Raw genomic sequence first — 8,513 nt, forward strand, 5'->3', positions numbered from 1 at the left:
TTTTAAAATGGCTTGAATTATAATTATAATCGGTTTACTTAGTCTTAGAGACTAAGTGGTATCACGACGTCTGTAGTGGAATTTTGGGTCGTCACATATTTCTATAAGTTAAAAGTGCTCTAACTATTCACCATAAAATTGAAGAAAAAGAAATTCTCACACGAAGAACACCCGATTGTTTAAACAAACACATTGGAGATTTAATGACTATGCTTCTTTTGTCAATATGCAAACTTAAAAAAAGCAAAAAGGTTTTTTATACATTTTCCTAAAAATAAATATTTAAATATTTTCAGGAATATAAGTACATTAAAAATAATTATGAGAGAGTTGGAAAACTATTTTCTCATTGAAAGGGTTTTTTACATTTTCCATTTTTTCAACACATCTCTTAAAAATACTTTGTTTTTAATTTTCTTTGCAGAAATAAATACTTCTCATCAAATGGAATGTGTATCAAACCAAAAATACTCAACGAAAAAGATTTCCAAAAAAATTGTATAGCCACCATCCAAATATTATAGTAATAGTATATCTTTTTTTAGAACTATGACATACTCTTTTAAAAGCTAATTTCTCTTGTTGAATTTAAGGTAACCTCCAACAATTGCATGAGTTCTCCCATTTTTTTCAAAATTAAAATTAAAATATTTGTACAATATCAATATCTTAATTCAGCCGCAACAGTTTGTATCTCGTAGCTTTTCAAATTTTAAAATACAAATCAAGTTTATTTCTAATCTTATTCGGTAGTTAGAATTAACAACTTGGAATTAGCGTACGGACTTTATATGAACGAACTTTTTGTCCTTTTACTATAAAGAAAAATAGGTGCAGTAAAATAAAATACTAAAAAATATTAATACTGTCTGTTTTGAATTTTGAATTTATCTTCTATTTGCTTGTGAATGGTATGATTCAGAAAACGTAATATTGGAATTATTCTCATATAAGAGCACCAGTCAACAATCAAAAATGGGGAGTAAAGTACCGGTGGGTTACGATTCGGTCGGTTATTATAAAAGTACGATTTGGTTTATCGATTTTCGATTTTTTAATATTAATAACCAAATCAAACCAAAGTATTTACGGGCACTTTCATATATTGAATGATACAAGCCATATTTTTTCGTAGGGATCTCTTCTGCAACTTCCCGACTCAAAGGAACCAAATTCATCATATAACCAAAACTGATAAATACTTCAAACAAGAAGATAAGCAAATACAGTTTAGCTGAAACTCGCAGCTATCAAAGTCCAAAACTAGTCTAGAAATACCATCACCAAACAATAAAACAGTGACAAACTAGTCACAACCCGCAAACCACAAAGTAAGTTTAGAAAAGGATACTTAAAGTCTTAAATACGAATCACTGGATGAGGCATGAGACACTTCTTAATATGCTTTACTAAGCCAAAAGTGCCATAATACTTCGGATGACAATTATAAACTCGACCACAATGAAGGCACTTTATTTTGCGGGCTTCTTCATTTTCTTCAATTAGCTCAAAATATTCCCAAATAGGTGATCTAGCTTTAGGACCGTGAGGAATGGTTGAACCTACAAAATAAGAAAAGATCACAAGTTAATAAAATATTTTTAATTAAAAATAACAAAAGGATATCATAAAACAAGCAAATTTTTTAAACTTACCACTTGTTCAAACTATGCATCAACAATGCTAGTATCTCTTTCAACAATGCAAGTTTCTCTTTCGCTCTTTCCCATATCTAAATATAATTTGATAAAGTGTGTCATTTAAACTTACAAAGTAAACTAATTTTCACTAAAATACTCATAAAACGCAAAATCTTACCAAGTTCAATTTGCTCAAGAAACTCCAAATCTTCTTCAATATTAATAGGAGTACCATCACATCTAAGCCAATATTGAACACAAACAAGACTTTGCACCAATCGAGGAGTCAATGAACTCCTAAATGAATCAAGAATGCGGCCACTGGTGCTAAATGCACATTCCGATGCAACACTAGAAATTGAAATGGCTAATACATCACGAGCTAGCTCAGATAGAATAGGAAATCGAGGCGCATTAATTTTCCACCAATCTAAGATTTTAAAGTCATCAGAATCATCAGACAATGGCTCTTGTCCTTCACCAATATATCTTTTCAACTCAGATTTAGCACCTGCACTTCCGAAGTCTTCCTTTTGCCTTTTCAATAATTGCTTTATTCTTATAGATTTTATTCTCACATTAGATGAATCAGATGTTGTCATCAGATGAAGTAGATTTAGATGGAGACGATTGAAGATAACATCCTTTGGAATATATTTTTTGATACTCCCCAAACAAAGAATTCAAATAAGCATCCACTTCGGCAGCTAATTTCTTCCCTGGTTCGTTTCCGAACATTTCCTCAAGTGCAAAACCAACATACTCTAATTTGTTATGAGGATCTAATACAAAAGCAATGAATATCATTTTATTCATCTTTTCAGGTTCACTCTAATATTTTTTAAACTTTTCTTTCATATTCCCCGCCATCTTACTCAAATTAGTATCATCACTAGCTAAACAAGCTTTCAAATGACTATCAAGCTCACATATATCCTTAAAATAACAATTAGAAGTGACATAACGTGAACCTGAAAATTTTTCGGTGGGTTCGTGAAATCATTCAAGAAACTTTATCACGTTTCTCACATTCACCCAATCATCACATACAAATAGACCTGCAACATTCCCATCCTCACAAATATACGTACAAAGATGAGTAGAAAATCCATCATCAAAAAGATGAAGCTTGTCAAAGGCCTTCTCAAAGTTTTGCGCCGTTTCTAACATCAAGTAGGTTGAATTCCACCTAGTAGGAACATCCAAATACAATATTTTGCTACATTCTACCTCTTGATGTGCCCAACATTCCCTAAACTTTAAGGTCCTTTGTGGAGATGATCTCACATACTTCACAGCTTGTCTAATACGTTTTACAGAAATATCAATTTCCTTCAAACTATTTTGCACAATTAGATTAAGTATGTGTAACGACCCGACTTGTCGTTTTAAGAATTTAAACCCCGTCTGGCGGCATAAGGCCCTGAGCAGCTTCTTATTATGTGTATTGACTTGCGTGCGTGGTTGAATTCAATTACCGGATGATTCTGAGTGATTTGGAAAACGTGGTCCCCAAAACGAAAGCTTAAGTCTTAGGATTTTTACCGTAGCCGGAATTGTGTGAAGACGACTCCGGAATAGAATTTTGATGATGTCAATAGCTCCGTATGGTAATTATGGACTTAGGAGTGTGTCCGAAAAATTATTTGGAGGTATGTAGAGGAATTTGGCTTGAAATGGCGAAAGATGAATTTTTGAAAAGTTTGACCGAGGGGTTGACTTTTTGATATCGGGGCCGGAATCCGATTCTGAAAATTGAAATAGCTTCGTTATGTAATTATCACTTGTGTGCAAAATTTGAAGTCTTTCCAAATTGATTTGATGTGTTTCGGTACAAGATATAGAATTTGAAATTTTAAAGTTTATTAGGCTTGAATTGAGGTATGATTCGTGACTTTGATTTTGTTTGATGTGATTTGAGGCCTCGCGCAGGTTCGTATTATGTATTGGGATTGGTGGTACGATTGGACGGGGTCCCGGGGGCCTTGGGTTTGATTCGGGGTGGTTCCCCACCAAGTTTGGGTATTTTGATGCTGCTGGTTGCTGGTTCTGGTGTTGTTCTTCGTGTTCGCGAGGAGCCTCTCGCGTTCGCGAAAAAGGATTTTGCTGTTGGGACTTTGTTCTTCGCGTTCGCGAAGAGGTTCTCGCGATTCCGAAGAAGGAAATTTTACTGTTCGTTGTCTGTATTTAGAGGCTCATATCTTGCAATCTATAAGGAATTTGGCGATGATCCAAATTTAAAGTTGTAGCCTTTTCTGTCTAGTTTTCAGAAAGGTAAACTATTTTGAATTTGGAGTTGTGTACAAAAAGTTATAGTGGATACACTATAGGCTGTCCGGGAAGAGTTTGGAAATCTCTGTTGCACAGGGCTAACTTTGGAAGCTTATATCTCGTAATCTATAAGGAATTAGGAGATGAACAACAAATGATAGTTATAGTTCATAGAGTCTAGTTTTCAGAAAGTCAAACCATTTATCATTTGGAGTTTTGTACAAACAGTTATGACCATTATACTAGAGGCTGTCTGAGAAGAGTTTGAAGATGACTTTTGAAGAATTTGTTCATCGCGAACGCGAGGGGAGTCTCGTGAACGCGAAGAACAAACCCCTGGGCAGCAGAATAAAGTCCAAATTCGTGTCATTCTTCCATTTTGGACCAAGGAAGATCGGGTGAGATGATCTTTCGAGAGTTTTTCAAGAAAAATATTGGGGTAAGAATTCCTAACTTGATTTTGGTTAAATTACATGAATCTATTGTGATTTTTATCACTAAATTAGTGAATTGGGTTAAAAAATTTAGAAAATCCTCTTGGTTTAAATTTAAGATTTAGAGGTCGATTTTTTATTGGAATTCGATAAAATTGGTATGGTTGAACTCGTATCGGAATGGGTGTTCAGATTTTATGAAAATTATATCGGGTTCCAAGAGGCAAGCCCCGCATTGACTTTTATTGACTTTTTAGAATAAAATTTCAAGTCGACGTATTATTATCCGAAATTATTTTCGATGAAGTTTAATGAAGTTATACAATTAATTTGGATAGATTTAAGCTGTCCGGAGGTCAATTCAAGCAAGAAGGTTATTTTGGAATATCGGCCTAACTTCAAAAAGGTAATTGTCTTGCCTAACCTCGAGTGGGGGAATTACCCCTTAGGCATCGAGTCTTATGTGCCGTTTGTGAAATGTGAAAAGTCGTATACGCAAAATATATTGGGTTTAAGTCTTAGGCATATTGTATAGTAAATTGGATAATTGTTGGCATTTATTTAATCATCTATTTGCCATGCCTAAATCCTTATTGGTTGAACTTGTTTCTATATAACAATTTGATGTGATTGTTATTTTAATATTTATATAATTCCGTGAGTTTATTGGTTTGATAATTCTGGGAATTTAATTTCATTTTGAATTTTTTCTTTGCAAATAATTAATTAAGCAAGTTTAAGAAGACGCGTTAATATAATTATCTAAATTTGGATTAATGAAGGCTTTCATTTATGCTGAATAATTTCTATCTTTGTTGATTATTTTTGTGGTGTTATACACATTGTGTGGAACCTTTGGCTATTTGTTGTAAAATTTATTGATTTGATTTTATCTTTGGAATTTGGTTGTGGCCATTGGGCAAATTGTGATATGAATTGATTTTGTTATGTTATCGTGATAATTTTCCGTATAAATTGTTGTGTTGTGTGAGTTGTTATTTTGAGGATATAAGGGTGGCATTTTACTATTATTATTGTGAGGATATAAGGGTGGCATTTCACTGTTGATATTATGTGGGTATAAGAGTGGCATTTCACTGTCGTTGTGTTTGTTGGAATATTGTCTGGGCAGAGCGATAAGAGTGGCTATAGGAGCGATAAGGGTGGCAATAGGAGCGATAAGGGTGGCTATTGATATTGTATGGGCAGAGCGATAAGGGTGGCTATAGGAGCGATAGGGGCGGCAATAGAAGCGATAAGAGTGGCTATTGTCAGGGACGATATGTGATGATGTGGGGTTGTAGTGTTGATAATTTTCATGTGATGTTGGGATTTTCTTATGTTTATTTTTATACTTTGTGCCATTTGTCTTATTGTTGGTAAATTGATAACAATCTGATTTATGTTGAAATTGAAAGCCTGAGGCTATTGCCAGGAAGATTATAAAATAAAATGTGGGCACGAGGTGCCGTGAGTAAATAATGAGGATATTCAACAAGTGAATTGTTCGTGCAGTTGTGATATGAAATATGGGCACGAGGTGCTGTGATGAAATGATAATGATAATTGGCACGCGAATTGTCCGTGCAGTTGTGATATGAAATGAGGGCACGAGGTGCCGGGGAAATATGATGATTAAACTATGGGCACGAGGTGCCGTAGAAATATGAAAATTGGCTGAGACCCATATTTTTACGATTATGAAATGAGGTGTCACATGATGACTTTTTAATTGAAAGAATTATATTCAAAATATTTATTTGAAAGGATTTTCATTCAAAAAGAATTATATGAAAGAATTGTATTTGAAAGATATTTATTTGAGAAAATTATATTTGAAAAGATTTATTGAAAGAATTATATTTGAAAAATAATTATTTGAGAAAAATTATATTTGAAAGAGAGTTATCTGGAAGAATTATATGTGAAAGATAGTTATTTGAAGGACTTGATTTAATTGGGTGTAGTTGTATTTATTAATTATTGAGTGATATTAATGGTACTCTTGTTGTCTATTATGCATATCACTGGTTGTTTTATCCTGCCCTTATTGTTATTTGTTTTCTATTATTTTGTATAATATATATTGCACAGGTTATTAGACTAGTGAGTGTCTTGATTGTACCTCGTTTCTACTCCACTGAGGTTAGTTTTGATACTTACTGGGTATCGACCGTGGTGTACTCATACAATACTTCTGTACATTTTTGTGCAGAGCTAGGTATTGGAGATATCGGACTTGAGCAGAGTTAAATCGGGATCATAAGGATTCAACGTAGAGCTGCTTGGTCGTCGCAGTCCCTTGGAGTCTTTTCATTTCATTGTACTGTTAATTTGTAATCAAAGAATATTGTATATTCGGTCCTCGTGATCATTCCATGTATTCAGTTAAAGTTCGTGACTCAGTACTACCAGTCTTGGGAGGTTGTATATTCATATTTATTCCGATGTTAGTTTTTATTACTTAGTTTTAAAAAGCAAAAATGGCTTCAAAATGCAATTGAAAACGGCTTACCTAGTCTTAGAGACTAGGTTCATCACGACGCCTGTGGTGGGATTTTGGGTCGTGACAGTATATGAGTCATGCATCTCACATGAAGATGCTTACCATTTATCGAATTAGTTTTCCGCATATCTAGTTGTTTAAACAATTCTTTGATCGTGACATCATTCGAATAAGCATCATCTATAGTAACAGTGAATACCTTATCCAATTTTCATTCAAGCAAATAATTGCCAATAACTTTTGCCATTTTGTCACCCTTATGACTATCGATAGGGCAAAAATTTAGTATTATTTTATGCAACACCAAATCTCTATCTATCAAATGACCCGTCAAACACACATAGTTAATTCTTTGTAACGAAGTCCATGTATCTGTGTTAAGCAAATTTTTGGTTTTACTTCTCTGAAAATTTTCATTAGTTTAAGCCTCTCTTCACTGTAAATTTGAAAACAATCCCTTGTAATTGTCCTACGAGAAGGAATATTAAATAGAGGTTGGGCTATGCTCATAAACTTCTTAAAGTCTTTCTTTTCAACAAAGCTAAAAGGTAAATCCTCTGTAATTACCATCTCAACTAAAGCCCTCCTAACTAGTTCTTGATCAAATTTTCAAAGCACCCTGCCATTAATTTTCCCATCCTTTTGTAAACACATTTGTGTTTGAGTATTATCAACTTTCCGTGATATTTTTGGACACTTTTTTAAATGAGTATTCAATGATGTTGTTCCATATAATTGTGAATCAGCCTTATAATCACGACCACAATATTTACACTTTGCTCTATCACCTCTATTATCATCTTTAAACTTTTAAAAATGATCCCAAGATATTGATCTACATTGTACGGATTATTTTTTTTGGGGCCTTGACTAGTTTCAACTGAATTTGTAGGTGAAGAAGTAGGTTCACTTTCAGATGAACCCACCTCACTTACTCTACTTTCAACTTCTGCCATCTATACAAAATCGAATGAAAACAGACTTAAAAATGCAAACTGGTATACAATATAAATCTATCATGTCGCAACTCGCATAAAATTAAGTAGGCACAGAGGCAAAAAGAATAAAAGAACAAAAGAACAACAGCAAAAACAGAGGCAAAAAAACAAAAGATGCAGTTGTCACTTCTTTTTGGCAAATATTAACTCGAAAGAGTCCTAAAAATAAGAGGCAAATGCGCATATATACTATTATACTATAAACAAGAGCAGAAAATTGAAAGTTGAAAGAAACCAGCAGGAAGAGCAACGAGGGAAAACTGAAAAGGAACTGAGAAGAAGGAGGTAACCACTAACCTGAGGATGAAGGATGAATGACGAGTGGAGGACGAAGGCGTCACAGGCTCACAGCAGTCGGGCGTCGCCACAGTCGCACATAGGAGGAAGGAAGTCGGGACTCTCAAGTCTCAAGAACAAGAACCCTAATTAGAAATAATTTCTAATTTCTAAGGAAGGGAATTAGAAAAGTAATATAAGTCTATGTTGGGTTAGGTACTGGTATTGGGTAAATTGGGTTTAAGATGGGTATTGGGTAGATTGGGCTTCGGATGGATATTGGGTTTCAGATGGGTAAATTGGGTTTCAGATGGGTATTGGGTTTCAGATGAGTAACGTAAGTCTGTGTTGTCCTATTGAGTTAGGTACTCATACCCAAAAATTTACT

The 8,513-nt window shown here is 34.1% G+C and overlaps 1 long non-coding RNA gene across 1 annotated transcript; it reads right to left on the reverse strand.

Annotated features, from left to right (window-relative positions):
- Positions 1-1,159: 1,159 nt before the first annotated feature.
- On the reverse strand, positions 1,160-8,304 carry LOC104104306 (uncharacterized). The gene is made up of 3 exons (XR_688106.4): positions 8,147-8,304; positions 1,656-1,732; positions 1,160-1,562 (listed from the first exon to the last, which is right to left on the reverse strand). It is a non-coding gene; the product is annotated as an uncharacterized lncRNA (long non-coding RNA).
- Positions 8,305-8,513: the final 209 nt, after the last annotated feature.

Source organism: Nicotiana tomentosiformis, chromosome 3 (genome assembly GCF_000390325.3).
Source record: "Nicotiana tomentosiformis chromosome 3, ASM39032v3, whole genome shotgun sequence".
NCBI classification, from domain to species: Eukaryota; Viridiplantae; Streptophyta; class Magnoliopsida; order Solanales; family Solanaceae; genus Nicotiana; species Nicotiana tomentosiformis.